General features: G+C 40.8%; 1 long non-coding RNA gene across 1 annotated transcript in view; it reads left to right on the top strand.

Annotated features, from left to right (window-relative positions):
• The window catches only part of LOC112842786 (uncharacterized), a 94,476-nt gene extending 69,092 nt beyond the window's left edge, over positions 1-25,384 (top strand). The window contains exons 2-3 of the long non-coding RNA XR_003214806.1: positions 23,318-23,414; positions 25,326-25,384. This is a non-coding gene — a long non-coding RNA (uncharacterized LOC112842786). The remainder of the gene's footprint in view (positions 1-23,317; positions 23,415-25,325) is intronic.
• The last annotated feature ends 1,104 nt before the right edge of the window (positions 25,385-26,488 follow it).

The raw sequence follows: 26,488 nt of genomic DNA, 5'->3' as shown, positions 1-26,488 counted from the left end.
CCCCACTGTATGTGTTATGTTTACTGTATATGGCCATTATCCAGGTAACCTAATAGAGAAATCTGGCACATGGCTTTGACATAATTGTAAACCTAGTATTAGCCTAAAAAAATCCAGGTGACACGATTGTTAGTTGCCAACTATGTCAATCTGCCATTTGGCTGTGCTGATGAAGCTGTGTGCATGTGGCTTGGATGTGATTTTTCTTTGTCGCTGATGAAAGCTGCTGAGGATGGGGAAAAAAAGACACCACAGGGAAACAGGTGACCTAAAATGTGCCATGAAGCTCGGTGAAACGTGGGAAGCTGCAAATTTGGTTGTTAATTCTCTAAAGACTCAGCCTTACAAGCGATGTTCCCTTTGCAATGTCACATTACAAAAGGAACATCGCTATCAAAATAATATAGAACATTTTCTCCATGGAAAAAATATGGAAAATTGTAACTTTAAAGTCAATGGTTTTTGTAATCTGCAATCTAACTTTTGAAATAAAAGGAAAGTGAAATTTAACTGTAATTTCACACACTGAATGGGCTTTGGAAATAGCGGTAGGTTGATCAGTGGGTGACAAAGCATCAATGGCACGCACACACACACACACACACACACACACACACACACATGCTTTTCCAAAATCCAGTTGCTACCTAATAAGGGGATTAGAGCATCCCAAAGCCCAGGTTAGTCATTGACTGTGAACAAAAAGCAAAACAGAAAATGAGGGGCTGAAAATGCGCAGATTTAAAAATAACAGTGTTTTTTAAGGTACTTGAGGTGCATGGATTTCCAGAGTGGCGGCGTGTGAGAGTAAATGTACACACACTCCTACATCCAGTCTCACCACCATCTTGTGCCTTATTGGGGCTAATCCTGTGAGTACACCCAGACAGGCTTACAGATGCCCCTGTAGACTGCACCAGCGCCAGTGAGCACAGACAGCATAGCTGAAGTGTTCAGTTCAGAACACGAGGACGCAACAAAAACACGCTGGCAGCCAGCAGCCTCTGAAGTGCTCATTATGATGATGAGGGAGTGGGCAAAAGCTGAGGCATATTACATGGCATGTTGCACAACAATATTAGTTCTCTGCTGTGAAATCATGTGCTAGCCTTACACAGATAAATAACTCTAACTTCAGTTGGTAAGGCTGTGGATATGACCACACACGTTTGAAACACTGCATTTACTATTCCCAGCAAAACAGGACAGGACTTCAAATCATTACCAAAAGTATATGGAGTTTTCTGAATATTGTAGTAATAAATGAAGATACTATTTTGTTCTTTGCTTAGAAATGACTTTCGCAGTTTAGTTACTCGTGAGCTAGCTTAGGAAAGTGTCTGCTAGCTGTCTGCAGGACACTGCTTTTACAGCCTCCTTATAATCGCTTTGGCTGCTTGCAGGTTACTGTAGTTGCCCATACTGGTGTTGACTTCTGTGCAAACATGGGTTAAGCATACTTGCCAGTCTTAATTTCGCTGACCAACAATTTTATTCATAGCTACCTGTTTATTTCTGATGACGGCAATACGATAACAAAATAAAAACTAAAAGGTGCAGCTTTTACTTTGTAGGTGGGCAATCTCCATTTCCAGTTTTCAGTTGCACTTTTCACAGGTCCATTAGTCGCTGGTGAGTAGTTAGAGAAGGTTTGCAGGCAAGGCGGTGTCTTCCATGCAGTCCGCTAGCACCCAAAGCAGACTGCACGCAGGGTTTCTGTCGTCCTAATGTTTGCTAGTGATGTGCGATACCACTGATTTCCTTTCTGATCCGATACCAAGTAAAATTCAGGGTGGTATCGATGATACTGATCCGATACCGATACTTTATACAAAAACTTAATGTTTTATTGTTTTTCAAATTATAGCTTCATAATGATTACAGGACATCAGACTACATGTTCTTATTGCTTAATAATGCAGAATTATCATATAGAAATAAAAAACCTGAAGTTGTGCGCTATTTGAACACCTGCCTGCAGCACTAAAGGACTCCGCAAGAGACGCCCGTCTCGTCCTAGCAGCACCTGTCCTCTCCTCCTCTTCAGTTTGTCTCAACATAAGCTCGTCGGATTCTGTTATATGATTTACTCTGAGGTGTTTGACGAGGTTAGTGGTGTTGCCACAACACCTCACTGTCTTGCCACATGTATCGCAAACTGCGTCTTGGCTGTTTGTGGAGGTAAAAGACGTCCACACATGACTCCGTTTACGCTCAGCCATTGGCTGCGACACCTTTATACAGTCATATTTCGCATATGACTAAGAAAGGCAGAAAAGGAAGTAGTTCCTTCCAAGTTAGACCGAATGACATAGTTTCTTTCCACTGTGTTCCTGTTCGTGATAAACTACAAATTTACCCCAAATTACTAAAATATCGATATTTTAATATGAGAATCGATTCTAGAACATGAATGACTGGTATCGGAGGAATCGATCCGTACACCACTAATGTCTGCTTAGTGTTCCAAATTAGGTAACACTAGCATGGAAATATTGGACCACAGCCCCTCTTTGATCAACATTTGAAGAACACGTACATCTACACTGTAAAACTGTTACAGCTGATAATACAATGCAGTTACACCAACTTCAATATCATAACATACGTTTCTAAAATTGCTTGTATTTATGTTGTTTTAACATTGCGTTTAAAATTAATATTGCACATAGGCCCTATTGCAGCTGTTGTTAAACCTGGATGTAGCAATGCCCGACAGTAGTCATTTTCTAGACCTCGGGGCTCTGGTAGGAGTGCAGGGCTGTGAACAGTGTGTAATATAATTTTAGTGAGTATTTATTTTCTCATCAAAGTCTTGGCAAGAAATCAAATAAGACTTACTGAATTAGCTTATTTCTTAATGGAAATGACTTTTTTTTCTCTCTCTTGTCGTTTAAAAAGTATATAAAAGATTCGACAGCGTAGCACAGAACAGACTGTCTAAAAGCAGAGACATTATCGAGCGCATCCGTCTAGGCCCGTAATCAAAGCTAAAGATTTTGTCCTTGAGACGTCCCGCGTGATTTCCAGCTCGGCTGCCACCTGTAAATGAGACAATCTCACCTCAAGTTGTCACTTTCTGCCAAAACCTTCTCGACCTTCAAGAGTGAGCGCAATGCCCCCACCAAAGTCTTCATTCAGCCAGTTTGTGTTTCTGAAGTGTGAGGGCAACATTCGTCGAGGCTAAAGCGAGCCTAAGAGGGTCAGCGTCAAGTGAGCCTTGAAATGAAATGTGATGCGTTTAAGTGTCTTATCATAAACACTCCTTCTGTGGCTTGATTATTCCTTAGAGCGGCTGATATTGAACCTGTCCTTTGACTGGAAATCTAACACGATTTACAGTAAAATCGACTTTACTTATCTCTACTTCTTTGGATCGTGCGTGGAGAATGCTAAATCTTTTTAGAGGATACCACATCTCTTTAAACACACTGACTGTAAACAGCAAAGTGCCGTCGCCATAGCAGCCATTTTATCTACTTTGTTGTTTGCTTCTAAATTACCCTGTTAGCATACCTGATAGAGAAAAGCCGCCCCCCGGCTCTCCATTCGTTATAGGCAGGGATTTCTGGAGTTTAGTTTTGATGTTGTCTGGCCTTAGTTTGCTTGTTTACCTCTGAGGACAAAGGCGAGGCTGATAATGTGGCAGCAGAGTCATGGCCGCTGGCCCTCTTTGATGAGGAGAACGGTCTGTTTGACTAATTACCCTGGTGGTCAGACCGCTTGTTTTTCCAATGCCATATTTTTCCATCCTCTCTCACACACACTCGGGTTATTTTTCTCCACAGTTTCTGAGCGCACGCACTGAGCCGTGACATGTGATGCGAATATTTGCATTTGAATTAGCACTCTTAATCACTGCGTATTGATCACCTTTTCCCACCGAGTTTCACTGTTTGTTCTGAGGCGTTTTACTTACTTTCATTGAGCCATTTCTTATCCGTGGCATTTCCAACTTCTCGGTTTTCCCACTTGGATTTCCAAACTGCAGTCTACCTTTATCGCAGGTCACTGAGGAGAGGAATAATGCGCAGAACATTGTTTGACACGTAATCCATAATCTCCAAAGTGGATCAAAGAACTCATAAATGCACAACTCAGCGGGGAATTATTGATTGCTGTTGTACTGGTCCGAAAGGTAGGAGGGAGAAGAAAAAAGACTATATCTAAATGGGAATTGTAGGATCATTCATCAAGAGTTGAGGACTGGGCATTTACTACACATACGCCATGCATGTAGTTCAGCAGTTATAGACTAAGGAGCAGTTATGGAGTAAGGAGATAAATATGGGAAATTTGAACGTATTTTACCCTCATAAACAAAACCTTGTGCTTGTGCAAGCATCATAAATAAAAATGATCCACGAGATTTCAAAAAATGATGATATTCATATGAAAAAACCAAAAGAAACAACATCACCGAAACTCTCAGCAACACATTGTTTCGTCACAAATTGGCAAGCCATCTTAGATCTCATGTATTTATCACTTAAGAGTAAATTAGTTTGCGGTTTGTGCCCGAGGCCCATTGTCAGATGTGTGCACATAAAAGGGCTGAGAAAGAGACGGCAGCGTGTGGGGATGCTTCATCTCTCAGCAGACAACGATGGCCTACAATTCCCCGTATTGTGCCGTGCCGTATTTCAAATGCACCACATACCAGCACAACAGCTCAAAATGCCAACATCACATGACACTGAAGCTTGTCTCTGTACTTTAAACGACTGTGTTATCATGCCCCAAATTGAAATGAGTGTTGCTGCTCTGTGAGCACACAAATCCATTCTGGCTACAGCACGGGCACTTTCGGGGGTTTCATCTCGTCTCCTGATGAAGAGCTTTGTATGGACCACCTGCGCTCGGGGTCTGGACGAGCAAAAGCTGTGATTGCAAGGTGAATGGAGCGCATACGTATGTGGCGAAGGAAGCGTCACGTCGACACACAAACCTTTCGAAGGGTCTGGCTATCTCCACAGAGTGTGGGTGCAGGAGATTAGCTTCTTGAAGGACAAAGAGAAGCAAACAAATCATTGAGAGTGGAGCACAGGGTGGTAGCCAGGATAAAAATGAAGACACTTTTCTTTGTCTCTTTTTGTTTCTCCTTTAAGCAATGTGATTAAGATTTAATTTCTGACCAAAGCAATGCAGGGGCTGCTTGTCTTTGGATAATCGTATGTGTGTTTATGTGTGCTGGGACAGATGGTGTCTGTGGGGGTGGTAAGTGATAAAGTGTATATCAACCCTGTAATGATAGTATTAGCAGGGAGAGCTGCAGGTGGCTCATCATGATGTTTGCCCGCTAAACTGCTGACTTATGTCCCTGGGTTAAAACAGACAATTGTTATTTACTTGTGAGTGGGAGGCACAGTTGTTTTCTCTCTATCCCACATTTTCTGTATTTCTTCCAGTTTCTATAAGCTCTAAAGAGTAGTCTGAAGAAGTCGTCTGTTGACTTGTGGATTTGACAAAAAAGTGGACTTTTGACTGATCTGAGCCTCATTGGGATGGATGATTCCCATTTCTGAGATGAACTAAAAGTTAGCCGAAACCCAACCAGCAATCAATCATCTGGCTGTCTTGTGTTTGCTCATGAATATTAATAGTTTACATGTGATGCCTGTACTGTACAGTACTGTGCAAAAGTCTAAAACTACCCCATCGGCATTTATATTTTCCAAGGAAATGGGCAATAGGTTCAGTGAGTTATTAAAAATTGTGCAAAAATACATGGAAATACTGTAAATAAGAATAATAAAAGAGATTGCACAATTCTAATGAGCTTGAAAGTCAATATTTCGTATAACCATCCTTGTTTTTGATCACGGCCTGAGCTTTCTTTAAGTAGTCTTCAGGAAAAGTTCTCCAGGCGTCTTGAAGGACATTCAATGCTCTTCTTTAGATTTTCTGCCTGTTTTCTGTTAAGATGATCTCACACTGCTTTAATAACGTTGAGGTCCGAGCTCTGAGGTGGCCAATCCATGACTGATAGTGTTCCATTGTGTGTTTTTCTGTCCAGGTTTGCTTTTACAGCACTGGCAGTGTGTTTGGGATGATCCTCATGAAAACTGAGGCTGTTGCCAATCAGATCATTTTCAGATGGTTTTCCACGACAGATCAAAATGCTACTCTTCTGCGTTCATTATTCAATCAATTTTGACAAAGATCTCCAACAACACTGGCTTAAACACAGCTCCAAGCCATAACAGAGCCTCCACCGTGTACCTTGGCTGTAGACACTCGATTTTGTTCAGGTGTCTCAATTCAATTCAATAAAACTTTATTGATCCTGAAGGTTGACCCCGAAATTGGGTTAAGGCTGCCGACCTTTTGCCAGCGCCATCTTACCCTTCCAACCATACATACATTACACAGCATCACATGGGGAAGACAGGTCAGAGAGGTATAACAATGGAAAATGCACAACATGAGGAAAGACGATGAGAAAAAAGAACTCCAGAACAAGAACAAGTCTGGGAGACTCTTTTGGGGTTAGAGAATAAGCAAGACTATACAAAAGACATGAGAAGCCAAGCAGGAAAGATAAGGGAGAGGGAGAAGGAGACAGAGGCGGTCGCACTGGATGATTAACACTGATGATTTTAACCAAAAACATCAAATTTGAATTCACCACTCCATCAGACCTGTTGCTACTGATTTTCAGTCCAGATCTTGTGTCATTTGGCATACCTCAGTCTTTTCTCCTTGTTTTCCTTCTTTATGAAAGGCTTCTTGACAGTCAGCCTTCCACTGAGACCATTTCTGATGAGGCGTCAGTGAACAGTGGCTGTGTCGACTAGAGGGCCAGATACATCTCTATCTCTATCTCCTATTTCTTAAAGACACGACTTTCAGATACTGTTCATCTACTGTAGATATTTTTTAGGCCTCGCACTTCTTCTATTGTCCTCTACTTGTTCAGTTTCTTCTTCTTTTTCATTATGTATCTGTGTGACAGGCTGCTAGTAACAAAGTGCCAAAAGGTAAGATTTAAAATTGGTTCTTTGCTAAATTGTCCGTTATGTGTAGACACAACACTGGTTTATCCACTGAGTTAAGTGCCGTTTTATGCTTGAATGAGTCATAGGTCAGTGTGACCTATGAAAGTGGCTTAAAAGACTAACAAAAAAACCCCATTCCCCTGAAAATGGTCAGGTACAAGACTCAACTGAAAATCAGTGAAAAAGCAGCCATTGTCCAAAGAAAAACTTTGGACAATGGCTGAAAGACCTTCAGAAAGCCCAGAGAACTATTGCCCAAATCATTCTCATTAAAAATGACAAGACAGTCTGGCTCCTTGGAAGCAAAATATAAGGAAATTAGGGCAGAATCAAGACTTTTGCACAGTACTGTGAAAGAGATATAAATTGAATTCAGTTTTCAGACATCTCATTTTTAAAACTGTGCTTTCTTATGAAATGGTTTTACCGTTCTGGCCCACTTGAGGTCATTTGGGCTGTATGTGGGCCAAATGACTTGGACATCTCTGCTTTATACTATCTTTGAAGGTTACCACAAACAAAATACACAGTTGCAAGGACTTAACTATGTACTTTAGTAGTTGTGAAAAATCCAGAGCTTTTTAAGTATGCTAGATTTTCAGACAAATAAAACAGCTGCTGAATCGGAGACTACACTGAGAGTTTTCTGCTTAAACCTTCGCCCTTCCAGTGGGGACACGTTAAATGTCCATCGCTCAGACGAGTGGCAGTAGACACTTGGCTTCTGGTTTCTGCTCGCACAGAATAATACGGTACACCTTCTTTTTAAAAATACAATAAGTATTAGTTCTTCCAACAAGGTAAAATATTTTCACCTTCTTTCCTTTCACTGATACGGGAGTTGACTTCAGGACTGAAGATGAAGGCAGTCAGACTGGAGGCCTTGATGTGGCTACCTGCTGTTACTGTAAATAGGTTGGATCTTCAGTCTGAATGATAAAACATCATCTTTTTGAATCTCAACACCAGTATAGCAAGGAACAGGCAGTGTGGGAGGCACTTTGGGAATATTGAAGCTTTGCTAACTTCTGAGGAGGGAGGAAAAAACCCCCCAACAACAACGATCTCGTGTCAAATCAAACAAAGAACAAAAGTTTTAACTTTAAGTAATAATGCACACGTTTCATCAAAAGAAGTAGGAGGTACTGCGCTCTATACAGTCTGATTACTTAAGAATTTGTGATCTTTTGGCCTTGGGGCATTTGTTGAATGCTTTGCATTCTGGGCTCTATCAAAACTGTTATATAATTAAAGTCCTGTAGTGGTTGTGGCCGTGTGGAAGGGGTTAAAGGTCATCTCAGCACTGCAAAAAGGGTTACTGGAGCATACTCAAAGTTCATCTATTTCATGCCAAATAAAAAAAAAGTGAACTTTTGTCGACCTTAAAATATTTGTTCAGTTGTTTTTGTGTATTTTTTTTGGCATCAATATGAGTTTAAACATATACAATTGTGGTGTAGTATGTACAGTGAGCACATCAATGAATCCTTTATATCTACATTACTGTTTTGTGTCTTGCTCGTTCCTTGTGGTCAGAGATTTGAGGACGGATCTGCCTTCGATCCCATACGTGCGGAGTTTCTTCTAAAGAAAAACGTAGATGAATGCTGCACGACTACTGCTCAAAGAAAGACAATTACTGTCACTGACCGCAACTAAGTTGACGTGCTTGTTCTCCTCAGATGTGTGTATCTGCGTTCGCAACTGAATGGAAATGGAGTTGCCCTTGTGCTGTCAAATTGCAGCTGATGGTATGCTGAGAAAATGATCTGGTTTGTGTAGGCAATGTGCTTGAGAGTGCATGAGTGGGAGTGAATTAAAGAAAAGTCCAACCAATATTATGAGGGAGAGAGGAGAGAAGCAGAGCCGGGATTGGTCTGTGCGTGAAAACAGATGCCGGGGAAAGGAGATGTTGGAGGATTCCTTTATATAACCCGGGTGGAAAAAAGATACAGCGGTGAGGCAGAAGGGGAAAAGGAGAGGAGAGGTAAGATTAAGTAATTATCCTTTCAAGCCTAATTTGAGGTGCTGTTTGAAATTAACCTATGCAAATGAAGTGACTAAATCACACCGAGGACCGCAGTGACTCAGATTCAGCACAGCATTAGTGTTCACATCTTATCACAACACTATCAAATGCAAACGCTGAACTATAGCGAAACTTTCACGCGTGGTATTGAGGAACAATTCAAATGAAAGGTCACACTGTGTATCAGTATGGTATTCTTTCAATATGTTTAAGGTAGAGTTATAAAAGGTGATCGAATAAAAGTCAAATAAAAGCTGCGGGTGTGGCTGGAAATCCAAGCAAATATTAGTCATTGTCAAGGATCTACATGGCTTTAATTCTTGACTGATTCTGTTGGAGGTTTCTTCCTGTCAAAAGGGAGTTTTTCCTTCCCACTGTCGCCAACGTGCTTGTTCACAGGAGGTCGTTTGATTGTTGGGGTTTGTCTGTATTATTGTAGGGTCTCTACCTTACAGGATTTAGCGTCTTAAGGCGGCTGTTGTTGTGATTTAGCGCTGTATTAATAAAACTGAATTAATTGAATTGAATTCCATTAAACTGTAAGAAGTTTAAGAAGTTAAGCATTTACAGGATTATACTGTTATTATTGTAAAACTACAACAGTGCCTTTATGGTATCATACTGTCAGTTCTTTGGCTTTGGTTGCCTGAATATGATCTGGTGATCGAGTGCTAGTTGAACGTTCGCTGTTGTTCTTAGCCAGCCAAAACCGGAACTTATTAACTACTGTATTTTCGGACCGTAAGGCGCACCGGATTATAAGGCGCATTATGGTCCGAAAAACAAAACAGTCAGATAAGTCAAACTTTACTCAACTCATTCTTCTTGCTTCCTCCACTTCCGTACCATTGATTCATTAATGTTGAATTCTCTCGCAGCTGCTCTATTCCCATGTTGTTTAAGTATATTAATGACTAACCTCGTATTGTGGATTATCTCAGTTGTTCTCCTGACTGAAGTTTGGTCCGTTTACAGCATCCTGCCATGCGATTGCATTTGTCTCTAACCATCAGGAACCGTCATGTTAACTTTTATCGAGTGGAAAAAAGTTAGCATTCATCCTCCAGCTTCACTGTTTGTTATGCTAACATAGCTGTGTCACTAGCGATCACGTAGCACATCATTATATACCAGCTAGTCTAACTTCAGTAACCCTACAAACGTCACTGCTGTTTAGTTTTCTGTCTTCATTTATGTTGGAAGTGATAGCAGAGCTGTATGTTTTAATTTTTTCAGAAATCTCTCAGTAAGAACATGCTATATCATGTTTAGGTAGAAACTAGCGAGCTAACTTCATGCTAACTTCTTACTCTGTTAAAGCTGTAGCCGTATTGCTCCAACAATCCGTCAAGCGGTGCGGCTTCGTAGCTTACCAATGTCGTACTAAAAACTTTTTTGATAGATTTTTGAGCAACCAGTGTTGCCAACTTAGCGACTTTGTCGCTATATTTAGCGAGTTTTCAGACCCCATTAGCGACTTTTTTTCTAAAAAGCGACTAGCGACAAATCTGGCGACTTTTTCTGGTGTTATTGGAGACTTATTTATGACGACTTTTTGACATGAAAGCGGGTATCGCTTTTACTCTCAACAAGCAGCGGGTGCTGCCATGGGCACCTCACCCGTTCCAAAGCGCTCACGGGCGGAGGATAGTCCTCCCCCCGCTGCTATCAGGGCAGGAGATGTTCACACCTATGCGTCCGAACTGCAAATGAATCGCGCATGAGCGAAGCCGCTGCTCCCGCACTGACTGTAACGCAGTCAGTTCTTCTTTTACTCTTCTGCTGTTTTGTGGATCACGAGGTTTAAAACTACTTATACACACACACACACACACACACAAAGTAACTCCACCTGAGTGCCTATTTTGGTCACTTTTGCCGGTCCAAGCCCGGATAAAGGAGCAGGGTTGGAATTGTGACATAAAAAAAAACAATAATTGCTAAAATAAATTTAATTTGTAGTTCTAAATAAATTCTAAATGCATTTAGGACGTTTTTTACTCACTTTGTCTCTTCCAAGATGTTATTTCTCTCTCCCACAACGTAGGTTACAATTATATTAGCATGACCAATTATGCAAATTAGGCGATGACGTCATTTAGCGACTTTTAGCGACTTTTAGGACAGCCAATAGCGATTTTCCTTACTGAGGAGTTGGCAACACTGTGAGCAACGTGTACCACATAAAATCAGTTCGAGGTCAGTAAGCACAACCAGAATTCATACATAAGGCGCACCGGATTATAAGGTGCACTGTCAATTTTTGAGAATATTAAAGGATTCTAAGTGTGCCTTATAGTCCGAAAATCCGGTAATAGGTTATTAGTTAAGTGGGTGTTACAGTCTTTGAGCTTGCAAGCACAAAAATTGTCCATGATCCAAGCAATTGCCTCTTCGAATTGTTATAGTAGTTTGCACCAACTTTCTTCAGTCTGTGCTGAGTGTGTGTTAAATGAGGCAGTGAGCCTGATTTTGAGCAGACGGGTTTTGGGTGGATTCAAACAGAGCGAGACCTGAGTTTGTGCAGCAGGTTGTTTTAACCTGCTAACACTCACAATATGTTCAACACTGACTCGTGAACAATCCATGACCCGCATGTGGGTTCATATTTTTTCATCAGCATTTACAGTAATTTACTGTATTCACAAATAACAGTGACTTGTTAAAGTTTCCTGTATTATTATAGCAATTTTCTATTTTTTCTTGACTGTTGTTACAGTAAAACTACTTTCAGCTGCTCCTGTATTCACAAGGGGTCACCACAGCAGGTAACTCTGCATGTTTGAGTTGGCAGATTTTTCCACCAGATGCCCTTCCTGCTGCAACTGTCAAAGGGATTTACAGTATGTCTCCTCCCGGGATCAAACTCAGGATCGTTCATTTGTTAAACCACTACACTACAGGGACACTTTTTTCCTGTTGTTAAAGTTCTAAAGCTGAGAAATAAATATTAAAGTCGACATTTTCTGGTAAATTACAGACTCTCAGAAAAGCGAGAGATCACAGAATAGAACAAAAAGCACTTAGAGAGAGCAAACCTCTCACCTTTTGGGCAATATTTACTTTAAAGGGAATTAGTATTATATTTTTTTATATAAACATTATGTAGGAGTAGGTGATGGATAATATGTATTGATTTGGACATGAATAACTTGAGCTGATTATATAACATATAATATATTATATAATAACAGTATATTTCTAACGAACTAGGCAGCTCATTTACTTGAATATACTTTCTTTAAAGATATAACACATTTTGGGGCCAACTTGAAAGTAGGCAGAAACGGATGCAAAAAGGTTTACCATAATGAAAAAGAAGAGTGATAAAACAGTACTACTTTCATGCAAGAAACAGCACTGAATTGCCACACTGAAAAAGAGTTCAGTTTCAATAAAACAAGAAATTACGCTAAAATAATATTTTAGTAATATCTTTGTATATCAGTGAATGTTAGCGGTTGTTTCTTGTGAAGTTGGACAAATGATATAACATTTTAGCGAGTTTTTACATCGAATCCATGTAAACCAGGTGATCCCAGTGCCGGGCCACATCAGCCGATGACTCCCCTGATATCCTTCTACACATCCAATTGACAGATCTATTATAAGGCGCATTATTTAAGCTGCTTTAGCCAGCTTACCGCTCATCTACAACCTGCCTCAACCTCCGCGCCTCTTTTATGCCGTGTCAGTTTGATATCTGTTGTCAGTGATGCATGGTCTGTTCTATATAGGGGGTCTTGCTGCTATGCACAGTCAAATGTGAATGCCTGCAGTTGGAGATACTAATCCTACTGTACTGCAGGCATGGACTAAACTATAAATTTATTAAAGAAATAACAGACCCCTGACTCTATACACAGCTAATGCAAATACTAGTCCCTATCAAGTAACAGTAGATGAGTTAGCTTGCTTTGCTGGCTGTCTAATTTTGTATTAAGCCACACAGTACACATATCCAACTAAAGAAACCATCAGATTTCAGAAATCTAACGCGTGCTGTCAACCAGCAACACTTCAGGCTGTTCTCCCCATAACATCCTGGCACAATTCACAAACTGGCACGGGTCCATGACTGTGACCTTCTGTAACGACCCACAAAACAGTGCACGATCCCCCAGCGTGCCTCTCTGTGAGTACAAGGAGAAAAGAGGAAGTGAGGCGCATGTGTTTAACTGGCGAAGATGAAATTAAAAGCGGTGATTTCCCTGTTGACTGCTTGCTCTAAGCAGCTGCGTGCTTCTCTTCATGGCGAGCGTGTCACGATCTCTCACCTGTCTGCACACAGCCCGCCTGTCAGCTCTCCGTGTTTGCTCGGTCTTGCGTTAGATATATAAAAACACGAGATATTGTTTTGGTGACATTTACCCGCAAAGGCTTACTCACCGGCTAAGATGCACGTCATAAAGGTACAACAGACCTTTCATTCGGCCCTGGAAGAAACAAGCAATAGACGGAACAAATCAATTGGCATTTATGTACTTACTGCTGTATCAAACTACAGTATGTATCCACCCAGCATGGCATACCGCATGGCTGCAGCTTTATAAGGGATGAATGGACATTATGAAGAGCTTGCTTGGGATCATCTTGCGATCTAAATGCAAATTCAGGAAGGGTGTTAAAGCACTGAGGAAGTTATTACCTACATGGCTGGCTTTGATGAACAGCTCACAGCGTTTGAGGCAAATACCAAAGTGGAGCATTGCATCCATGAGATTAAGATGATTAATTACTCTTTTAAATGTATTCCTTTTTTTTTTTTAACACCTCGTTCAACCTCAAGCAATCATGGGAGGTGTATTCAGAACCGTGATGCTACTTGTCTGAAACAGTGCTGTGAATTCAAGTGCAGAGCCTATGCAAAAGCCACTTGTAATCACTACAGAAGCTAAACCATGCATTCAGTTATGTCATAGACATATATAGGGACTAAAGGTAAAGTTCACATACAGTATGACTGCGGAATATGGCTTTGCCGGATCAAGCAGACTCTGGTACATTTAGATCATGTCGTGCTGCAAAAAGTAACACTTAAAACTGTGCAAGCCCGGCAGAGGAAAATGTGTACTCATGCCTCTCCTTGAATCTCTCCCCCAAAACTGTTTGAACCAATGCTCATTTATGTAAAAGCCACCAATTTGTGTCACTGCTTTGCGATGATTCCCAAGGACTTTTCCAGAGATAGTCCCAAACATATGCTGATGTGACATCACTCGTGACAAACCTACTTTAAGATAAACTCTTAAAAACACACTTTCAGAAATAAAAGTCACCTTTAGAGGAGGAGAGTGTGTGTGGGGGGGGGTACAGGGAGAGTGAAATGAAAGCAATTTTTCTCCTTTTGAAATGTAAATGCACCGCGATTTGCTGAATACCTTTGAAGAAATCATGTTATTAAGAATCAGGTGTCGCTATGCAGCCACCATTGATACGGAGTTCATAATCTTAAATGAAATATTTTTCTTCCTCTTGCAATTTCTTCACCCTTTTCACTTCTTTCTAAGTGGAGAGCAGGCTTTGTGTGAAAAGGTCATATGGCTTTCATGGAGCTCACACTCACCTGCTGACAGGCGAATGTCATCACTTTCCTTTAAACTTAGTAATGACTCCTTTTACACGCCTTCGTGGCTAAAGCATCGCCATGCGCTGCTCTTTTCAGTATCTTCGCGCAATATGTAAACTATATGCTACACGCGATGAAATGTATAATTGTGTTAAAAAGAGTAAATCATGAGACAGAAATCGAGCTCTTCATTTAGGGATCCAAAGAAACACAGATTTCTTTTTTTTTAAAGTGCAACAGCTATTGAGATCATGGCTGTAAACACTGCCAACAGGAATATGAGTTATTATTTTTTTGTTATTAAAAAGATTCTCTGTGCTCTTCAGCCGTGGGAATGTGAAACGGCGTACATAAGACATAACGGTGCACACTGAGGGCATCTATTCACCTGAATTTCAGGCTAAGAGTATATTCATCTCTCTCCTTTAGCTTCCCCTCTCTGTTTTTTTCTAATTAACATTGTCATGGGTATTACTAATTAGCTCAAATTCAGACGTTCCGAACCAATTAAAGTACAAATGAACATGCCAGTAAAACTAAAAAAGATTTAATTACCAAATACACACAACGCAGATATTACTCTTGTGTTTGGCACGTTGGTGAAGGTATAAACAATGCAGAAGTCATGCTAGCAACACTTAACCTAGAAATGATATCACTAACAGCATTAGTTTGTTTACAATATTGTAGTATGTTACAATGCTGACATTTGCCGTAGCGTTTAAATGTTTCCAAGCAGAGGTCGATGAGATATTTATAGGGTGTGTAAACAAATATTAGAAAAAATGTAGAATATCATGTATTACTGGTCCTTAATAACTCAGGAGATGCTGCATTTCCTGAGAGGAACATGAATGCCTAAGCCAAATCCATCCAGTAGTTTTTCAGGTTTCAGGCATGGACCACAAAGACCATACTCTACCGTGCCACCATATCCACTTCTGGTTGGAAGATATTACACAAAGAAAAAAAAGTTACAACGAGAAAAATTGCTTTATCTCGAACTTCATTCTGTGAAAAAAAACATCTGGTCTGTTTCCGTCCTTTAAATTACTGCCATCGTGTGTCCACAGTTGGCTGTTGTCTCTGGAAGCAGGATTAATTCTGCTTGACTTTGAGCCATTGGAATCTGTAGTAGCTGCTGATTTGGGTGTCTGTTAGACTTGTAGTCAAGACAATACCAAGACCTGAGGGTATCGAGACCAAGACAAGACCAAGACCAAGACAGACCGAGTCAAGACCAAGACAAAGTCGAGACGAGACCAAGACCGAGACAAAAAAGTCTTTAAACTGCAGCCAGATGCTGCTTTGTTTACGGGTGTCAGGCCTATTTATGTGTTTTTGCGATGCACTCCTCCTCACCACTGTCTACTGTCTCACTCACTTACTGAGAGGACAGACACACGCTCCACTTGACTGTCTCGTCTCTCACCCTCTCTGTTTTTCACATAATGATATTATCCTATATCCTCACATGTGATTGGCCACAATATGGAGGGATTGGAGCATAGCTGAGCCACTGTGTGAGAGCTGAGCAGCGAAAGGACATTAAGTGAGGAGCCGGCTCTCGCTCAATGGGAGTCGACTCTTCTGATTCACTACAAAGCACTCTCTGAGCACGGCTCTTAGAGCTGATGCTTTTGTGCATGACACATTATCGAACATTACGTTGTGTGTCATGGATACTGTTGACTCCAAATCTCCTGACCACTATGTCGATCTGAGACAGCAAGACCGAGACAGCGAGACCAAGACAAGACCGAGGGATACAAGACCAAGACAAGACCAAGACCAAAGTCCGTCGAGACCAAGACAAGACCAAGACCAACGTCCGTCGAGACCAAGACAAGACCAAGACCACGTAAAAGTGGATGTCTCGAGACCGGTCTCAAGTGCAAGACCGGTCTCGAGACATCCAACTCTAGTGTCTGTTTCTAATTATATTGGTTATTGGTTGTTTGTGCATGCACATTATGGATAAACCTTTGGTCTTTGTGAGGAGGCTGGTGATAGATTGTCACTGGCTCTACTTTCACTACTCTGATTTAGGATCTGCACAGTATGTGGAAATAGAGCTACCACTAACAAGTAAACAAGTGTGATGCATCATCTTAACGGATTGGTTTTGCTAACCAACTTGCCCAGCATGTGATCTAGAGGAGTTACATTGTAGTGTGAAGTTTTTAATAACTCTGTTAGGAAGGAAAGACTTGATGATAGAGAGGGAAACTTCTGTCTTGTCAGGTTTAATTAAGCAAGCAAGTGGAACAGGTTCAGGCTCAGCAAGATGCAGGAGGTTGTCAACGTATATAAAAAAATAAAATTTGGGCAGCACAAAATTATGAAACTTTACCAATTTGTCTTGCTAAACAGTGGAGGAAGTGTTGTGTGAGGTCATCGTCTCTACTTGCCTTTCTCTAAAAGTCACTGCGTACCACTGCACTGAATGATGAATGTCTGTACTAAGTTTCAAGGAAAACCATCCGATTTCTTGAGATGTCGGTTTGGACCAAAGTGCTGGACCTGTAAACGGATTAGCATTCCCAGCCCTGAAGCCCTGCTCGCAATGAATGTACATTTCCACTGCAAAAAAAGGACTTTAAAAAGTAGACTTTGTAAAGTGTAACTCAGTAACCGGTGTCAGAAATTTCTCCTTCCCAGCCAAACTGTGTTCATGAAGTAGCATTTGTCATAAAAATGACTTATTCTGGCAGCAAAAATAGGCTTCAAAATTCACTTATCTGTGACTCAGGGGTGCTCAAGTGTTTTCTTTTTCTGCTCTGATGAATGAGGATAGCGCAGTGGTTGTTTGTTCTCCATCAGTAACTCTGAAACAGTAACCAAGCTCGTGGCGTGAAAGGCAGTTTCGAGGTAGTTTATTTGTCCTGGGATGCTGCTCAAGAACGCTCTTTTGTGGCTCTTGTATTAGTTGTTGTAATGCATCTGAAGTGTGAAGTGGATGCCAATATATCGTGTCATTTGCTCTGTAATTAATAATAAGCATCGGCAGGACTGATGGAGAATGCTTATCACATCACAAGGACTCATCAGTGAATGATCACCAGAAGCAGGATTTAATTGGTGCCTGTTCTTAACTGGTTAGAATTAAAATACTAGTAAGCTCCTACAGAGAGTAGTCACTATACTTCTAGGTCGATACCTGACTGGCATTTTCAAAGTGCCTTCAGTATAATAAACATTTTTCATACTCGTATACTGCTTCACACATAATGACTAATCTCTCCTGGCACGCACTTATATTACAGTTTTGTTTATGTTTTGTATGAGTAATTTATCATGGAGAGGTCATGGAAGATGACTATTATTGTCAACTGGTACTATATAAATGAAACAGGACTGAACAGGATACATGAACAAGCTTATAAAATAACAGGCATTAAATTTTGTGATGCTTCACATATGGGGTAACATGCATTAACTTCCTTTGGAGGGCAAAGCTTAAGAGTTACAAAATGTCAATATATCACACTTGCATAAATAAAATTAATACAAGAAAAAAAACTTGTGCTACAATCACCTGCTCTACAGCGTTTGAGGAATGAAGATATGGAAATTAATTTTATTTCTATTTCTATTGCACAAAAGTGCATGACGGTAAAGTCATGCACTTGCGTCCACGACTTTTTGGACCCATCTGCACAGACAACACTGCTAACACAAAACTAGCCAAGAACCCAGATTGCATGTCAACACCAACTCAGCAACCAGTCTGCTCTTCAACAGGTAACATATGCAGTGATGAGAAGCCAGGCTTGCAGCATTATGGTCTCCATTTCTTCCTGTATGTGTTTCTGGAATAGAATCACTGTCACTTTAAAGGCTCTTTGAGCTGTTTTTCAACTCTGCTTTGTGTTCGTACATTAAAACTACAACAAAGCTCCAGTGTGTGTGTCCTCATTAGGACTGAGGATCTGTGTCGGTGTGTGGGACTCAGGTTTACATTGTTAACTGATAATTGTGTAACAGTGTGTTTCAGGCCATTTGATGGAGTAATACAATCCAGTGAGTAATAAAGTAATGTACTGCATTGCTTTTAAGAAAAGCAATGAGTAATCTGTAATACATGACTTTTAGGCAAGTCAATAGAACATTGAACAATATTGAAGACGCTGTAATTGTAATGTGTTGCTGTGTTGGAGGGTAGGGAGTGAAGAGGACCATGCAGAAAAGCCCATCAGGTTAAAACCAGGAATCTACTTACCATGAGGCTACAGTACTACTGCACCATTGTGCCAAACTAGAAACTAAAAAATAACTTTTAAAAAGCTGAAATTATTTTTAGTTCCTTCAACTGAGGGACAGTCATTATCCCTCAAGAGACAGGGTTTTTCATCCTTCAGCACTGCTATCTGGCTTTTCGGGAAGCAACGTGCCCAGAACATTATTGAAAGGTGGGGCTAATGGCAGAATTCTACTCCTTAGCTCTTCTTCAGTGTCCTTTCTAACAGGGGAGTGACATCATCTGTGTAGTGATTTGTCAGGGGAATACACATTGAAGGAAGATAGGCCTTCCTGCTCCATCTCGCTCACTGTGGGAATGGAGAGGTATGAGTGGGCCTGCAGGAAGGGCAGTAAGGAGGTGGGCAGCCAGGCTGCTGCTTCATCTCTCTCAGTCCTGGGTGGCCTGCACAAGCTCAAAATAACTTACTTGGGAGACTCCACCTGTGGCCGTATTAGATTAATAGTCTGTTGCTTTTGTTAGTTAATTTGGGGTTTTTGGGTCAAAACAACTCGGCTGCTGTGGAAAAAAACAAATTGTTAAATAGTTTTTTAATACTTTTTTTTATTTGTATAGGATGCTACCAGTCGCGTCTTAAAAGTAATGTCGGATAACGTGACAAGCACTGTAATGGAGCTGAATCCCCACCGCTAGAACATTTATCCATTTAACGGAAAGTCCATACTCTGAAATGCAAACAACAAAGGAGCCTATACAAAAACTGAGAAGCGCACACGCACACAAACACACACGCACCAAGCCAAAAGTAATAAATAAGCCGATACACAGGCGGTACAGCTGTGCTGAGGCTGTGAAATTGTATGCAAATTGTACTTCTTTGCACTTGACATTATTTTTCGTTACAGTTATTGTTCGGCTATTTGTAAACCCTTCACTTCTTTGCATTTTTGTTAACTGACACAATCAACCCCTAAATTCCCACACGCTTGCAGCTCATCGTGCAGATCACACCTGCTGAACGCGGAGGCATTTTTGCCAACATGTAAAGCATTTTGTCAAAAACATGTTCATCAAGCAAATTAGCTGCCGCTTGAGAACATTTAGTCTCCCTGAAAGTTTCAACGCTACTTTTTTTCTGGTGAGTTTTAAAGGGTTTTGCGACAGACTGAGATTAGCTGTCTTCTACTTCTTCACAGAAGACATTTTGACATGTCACAGTAGAAAAAGCAGAGGTGTGAAGAAATGATGAATGAAATGAAGGAATTCTTTCTGTGTTTCAAGGTCCACCAGTGCGTGCAGGCTTCACTGTCGGGGTTTACATGGGCACAGAGCTATTGTCAGTGTTATTCACTGAACAACTAAACTTCTACTTTGACTAAGGAGACAGAAAGAAACTCTGTTGTTAGAGCCTCTGTAGCCTGAGGTCATACTTCGAAGGACTCAATAAGAATGTAATGTAAAGTGTTTGCACACAAACTTAATTATTAATGGTTTATAAACTGTTATATTCAGAGTTGTAATTGCTGATTCGGCAATTATGCGTGTTCACACCCAACAAAACAGGTCCTAACTGAATGTAACTCTGAGACATAATTCACATCTTTCCTAAAGGCCGACTTCGAAAGTGTTGTGGCTATAATTTAGACTCGTGGCTGCTTAAAAACTCGTCTAGACCGAAGCTCATCGCTTTGCTATGACTGCCATTCCAGCTTTCTTTCCCGCGCACCCACATGCAATCCATTTTTCATGCCTGCTCTGTATTGTGTTTCAGCTCATTTTATTCTGGTCCTCTGGAGAACAGGTGTGTTTTTTTTCTTTTTGTATGAAAAAGCAACGTGTGCCGCAGCCTGCTGAGCCCAGGCAGTTGGTTGGGTACATCGTGTACTTGCTGGGCACCGATGCCAGTAATCGCTACCAATAGACAATAAACTTCAGCATGTCTTTCAAACTTCTCTGTGACTTATTTTGCCTTTGCAAACTTCTCTTTCTGTAAATAATTAAGCCACTGATGGATTAATTTGGTGTCCGTAGTGAAAACAGTGCCTTGACAACTCATTTAAACCCATTTAGGATCATAACAAACTTTCCCTGCAGTATTTTAGTACCTGTAGTCTGGAGTCTTAGGAGCATTCGTGATGTTTGTTCCCGTGGTTGCATGTGTGAGGCAATGAAATAAAAGCATTTCGGCTCTTAAAAATCAAACATGTGGGCTTTATACCTGCGATTGAACATCAAGCTGAAAGGTATAAGGGAGCGTCGGCTCGCCTTTATCACTAATGGGCCCCAAACTGCAGCGCTTAGACTGAATATGAATGTTCTGCCGGTGAATTATTAATGTTGTGGTGCGCTTCGTATTCTGCCTGGCACTTCCAGAGGTGATCCACCTCCCACGCGGATTGGAAGCTGTCACCCGTAATTGGAGAAATCACGACAGCACGGAGTTAAGTGCTCCACAGTCCCCGGGTGAAGAATCTGATGGTGCACATTGCAGCACCAAGAGGTGGGAACATTTTCCTATATATATTTTTTTATGGTGCTTTTTTCCCTCCTCCATACCTCTGAATATTTCTCGTTCTCCATCGCCATCCATCTTTTCAGGATTTCAGAGTGTTTTTCATTCTGCAGTATTAGTTAACTTCCTAAAAAAAAAAATCGTAATTTCCAAGGATGTCATTCTCAGCAAGCGGCAGCGAGGAAATCTCGAGCTGATGCTGAAGTCTGATGGAGTGCTCACGGATCAAGATAAGCTGCAATGACTTTCATCACGACCTTTGACCTTAGCTACAACCTGCGCTTTCCGCTAAACATATTTCCTAAACCATGTGAGGTGAACCGCGTCTGATGGAAAACATTGGCGGCGTCGCACAAGCCACGCTCGTGACGACTCCGCGGCACATTTTTCTGACAGAGTGACAACTCTGTGCAAAGTGTGTGGATCTCCAGTCCCACGGTGCGCCCAGGGCACCGTCAAACCGACAGCTCACAGCGCAAATGGACCCCTGTGTCCCAAAGATGGAGGCAAAGTTGTTGCCACAGCAAAGAGTTTTGGTTGTCCGATTGCTCCCCGCGAACAAAGGGGATCTGTCAGCTTTCATGACAGGGCCAAGATTGCAGTGTTTTATCCCGGATCAAGCGTGATCCATGGTCAAATTGTGGCAGATTCATCTCAACCGTGGCTCTTCGAGACCCGTATGTCTGTCAAAAAACGTTAGCGATCGGAAGAGATAAAGCTTATGTTGACAGGGGTTTAGGCCAATGCCGGTCATGTGTGAACTGGTGACAAGGTCAAAAGATGAAATGTGTCGCGGGGAGGGGCGAGGTCTCGTCAGGACAGAGGGGAGCGGAGCTCTCGGAGAGATAAGTGAAGCTTGATGTGACAAGGTTTGTCTAAATTTGATAAGAATCCAAAACTGGGGCACGGATTTTGCTCTGCCTCACAGGAACACACACTTTTGTCAAGAGGAATCGTGTGCAGTCTGTTTTTAGCTCCACAATTGGAACTTAATCACTTTAATCCATTCGTTGGATTATGATGCTACTGCTTCATGATAAACCATCTGTGTGAGAAGGTGCCTCTGTGTTAAATTTAAAGTTCACCTATCATCGCTTCCAAATCTGTTTCACTAATTCCGTATTTTCTCCACCGTTTCCTACCACATTTATTCATTTTTCTTATCAATTTCTATTTTAGCCATATGTTTGGATTTAGCTCCACTTCAGCAATAGAAGCTACCCACAATTCCAATTACACTATGGACAAAACACCTACTATCCACTCACATCATGGTGCAAACAATACATTTTATTTCTATTTTTAGGAAAAGAGAAAAACATTCAACTCTGGAACAAATCCAAGAGAGGATATAGTTTGCTCTCTCCGACATGCAAATTTAATCGGCATGAAAAGGAAATGAGAAGAAAACAAATCATGCGCTGCTGCCAGTCCAGCCAGAAAAACAATGAGATCATATACAACCATAAGGACGGTTTAATGACGCTCTATAAGTCGTTTGGGGGCAATGTTTGCCAAACTATACTGTAAATGACTCCTTACTGTGTGAGTATGCTAAAGCTCTTATGAGTCATGGGAACACTGAAAGTGTTATTACAGCGTAAAAAGGTTATATCTTTTTCAATATAAAGTTTTCTTGTATTAAATGCCTGTGCAGCCTATAATGTGAGCAGGATAGATCCAATATCCTGAATTTCTTTCTCAAAAAAATAAATGAAATCCTTTTAACAGTAATGTCACAGTAATTGCACTGACGAGCTGCTTGCTGTTCATTTAAGGAGAGTGCTTGGATCTTCTTTTGCTTTACTTTGCTGGAGGTGAACATTTTAAAATTTCACATCTCTTGCAAACTGGAATAAAAACACAGCTTTACTGCAATAAAGGCAAAGTCTATACCGGTCGGTTTAACATGGCTCACCAGAAGGTTTAGTAGCAAAAACATTTGCTGGTTAAATCTGGTTGTAGAAATCTTTTCACTGATTTTTTTTTTTTTTGCTTTGTTTTGCAGAATCTATCCACGAGCATCTCCAAACAGAAACAGATGCTCACTTTAGTGAACTACAGCCATATTATTCCTGATGCCAGATAAAGGATAGGTGAGATAGGTAAGGTCCCAAAGGTAAAGGCAAAAGAGCAAGGTCACACAAATGTTTTCATTTCATTAGTAAAAGTCTAACCCATGTATTAGCATAATTATTTTTAAAGCTTTTAATCATTTTTAATGTTCTTTCATTCTATTTGTGTGTCATAGCCCTACTGCACCCTTCCAGTCAAGGGCGTAGATTTGGTTTTGGCATTGGTGGGGACGGATGGTTCAACCACCAATCAGGTATCATACAAAAATAAAAATAGCTTCAAACACAGTCATGACAATAAAAGAATATGACTTTTAGTTCAGTTTAGTTCAGTTATAGTACACCAACATCTCTGATACATTAGCACTAAGGGAACACTGAATGACCTGGTGGGTTTTGTCCATAAAACTACTCATCTGAGATTACCACAAAGTAAAAGATCTCTCAGCAAAATTATGCAACATTTTAGCCACTATTGCCCCGATCAAACCAGTCAGCTGGGATGTTTTATTCTAAACATGAACTACTGTTACAGCAACAGACATGGACTACTGGTGCCCCCACACAACAACTCAATGTCCACTATGTGAAGCAGCCAAACACATGCCTTCTCCTCTCGTTAACTGAGATAAACTGCTGGCATATTTGTTTTACATCTATACCGTCCAGTCTCTCCTGGTGGACATGGCATCACGTTATTCATGGTTACATACGACTTTAGACTGATGTGGGCCAAAAGGGAGCTTATTGATTATAATGTAAGTAAAATAACACAGATATTTGAAGTTTACACAGCTACATTCTCGCCTGAAAATATGTTAAAAGTTTATTTTGCGACCCAGAAAGAGTAATAAGAGTAATATTAAAACTAAGTAGCTGCAGTAATAGAAGCCATTGATGGAAACTGGAATTGGCTGGGCCAATCTGGGATATGGTTTTTCAATTTTGTTGTCCGGGTGGAAAATCGGGAGAAACTGGGGAGAATGGTGGCTCTGGGAGATTTTCGGGGGGGGCACTGAAATTCAGGATTCTCCCGGAATGTTGGCATGTATGGCCTAGCATAGCCTGTAACGTTATTATGACACATTTTATGAGTGAACTTGACTTTAAGTGACTTACAGGTTTCTTTGAAAAATACTTTCTTATATCCAGGTTCTTCCTTTTTGCTGCCATCCTCCTCTCCTCCTTGCAGGTCCTCGCAGCGCAGGCTTGCCGCTGCTAAAACTAAACAAAGCTCCCTGAAAGGCACAGCCAATCACATTGGCCATATTTGTCACATGAGGTAGGACTCCAGTAGAGAACGTAATTTAACTCTTTCTGCACCGCTAGGTGATTGAGACCTTCACAGATCGTTTTTTTTCTTTCTATCGGGTTTGTTTTTCTTTACTCGAAGAGATCAAATTATTGGTGGGGACAATTCAATAATCGCTGGATATTGGTGGGGACATGTCCCTTCCATCCATGCCAAATCTACGCCCTTGCTTCCAGTAGTATAGTTCCTGTACTACACGATATACATGAACATACATGTACATGGTGTGTTTTGTCATTTGTTGTTAAACTTCCTGACAGCACAATTAAGACAAGACTGAACAAGCCTATCAGGAGAGAGCGTCTTTAACACTTTAACACATACTTTATTGTCATTCAAATTTACATCTTGTAGTACACAATGAGATTTTGTTGCATTGGCTCCAATTGTGCAAAAAATAAGTAGTATTCAAATAAATTACAATTATCTGTAATTTTAGGTTTGTAAAGTTGCATCTGAGCAAATCTTAACATAAGGAACAATGTCCTTTGGATCGATGAGACCAAGGTGAAGATGGTTGGCCATATTGCACAGCACCATGTTTGGACAGAACCAAACACAGCATATCAGCACAACCACCTCATACCAATCATCAATCATGGTTGGAGCTATTAGTGTTTCTTTTGCAGCAGCAGGACCTGAGATCATCCGTCTGACAGCTAAGAGGTGGCTGAAACTCATTGTCCTGTTGCATGACACCAGCACATCTATAACAGATCAGCTGAAAAAGGAAAGAATTTTGGTGTCAACCAGATGTTGACAGATGTCAACCTTGCATGAAAGGCTGTGGTGGGACCTTAAGAGATATGCATAAATGAAATCCTACAAACCTCAATGAACTGAAGCAATGCTGTAAAGAAGACTGGACCACAAGCCAAACAGGAAATAAGTTCAAGTTGTTGCTGCTAAAGTTGGTTCTACAAGCTCCTGAGTCATGGGGTGTAGTTAGTTTTTCCACATGCTGCTTCTGCACTTTGGCTCAGTTTTTTCTTCAATTAATAATGACACGGTGTAATATTTCATGTGTTGTTCTTCATCTGAGGTCGAATTTCAATAATTTTTAAGATCTGACTGGACAATTTTCTTTATTTATAACCCAAGAAATGAAAGAGTGTGTACTTTCTTTTTACCATGCATGTATATATATCACTACAATTCGTGAACATTAACTCCCCCCTTATTTTGTTCTACTTATCAAGTTATACCTCACAGCCTTAGGAAGATGAACATACAGTAAGACCTTGCAGGCTGTTTTACCTGGGGGTTTCCAGATGATGAGATTCAGAATAATTCATTCATTCATATACTGAATATTTAATAAAATGGCATGGGGCAATATGTGAAAGGCTTATTTCATGTTAAAGTGTTTTTTTAAGGCTATAAAATAATGTGTGTCCACATATTGTCAGCGTAGACGGCCATGGCACAAAAAGTCCTTATATATCCATTTTAGTTATGTCTTAGAAGCTAATCTTAAAATTCTTGAGAATATAAGAGAATATCCAATAAGCTCTGCAGGATGGCTTAAAAAGAGCCTATTTCCTTCAGAGAACTTCAAATTTTCACAATGGAAGCTTTTCACCTGGCAGGAATGATCTGCAGGTGTGTGCTGTGGCTGGCATGTGTGAATTCAAAAGTTTAGGCCATTTATGGGATCCATCTGCCCCAGGACGTACTGCATTTAAAGTGCTTTACGGTACAGTATGGGATCGCCACGTACCTGTGATCGCCCATAACCCATTACATACATCTAAGCCTTTAAATATATAGCGTGGCTTGCACTGTGTCATTG

This window comes from Oreochromis niloticus, linkage group LG3, assembly GCF_001858045.2.
Source record: "Oreochromis niloticus isolate F11D_XX linkage group LG3, O_niloticus_UMD_NMBU, whole genome shotgun sequence".
Lineage (NCBI taxonomy): Eukaryota > Metazoa > Chordata > Actinopteri > Cichliformes > Cichlidae > Oreochromis > Oreochromis niloticus.
This window is presented reverse-complemented; position numbering and strand designations above follow the sequence as displayed.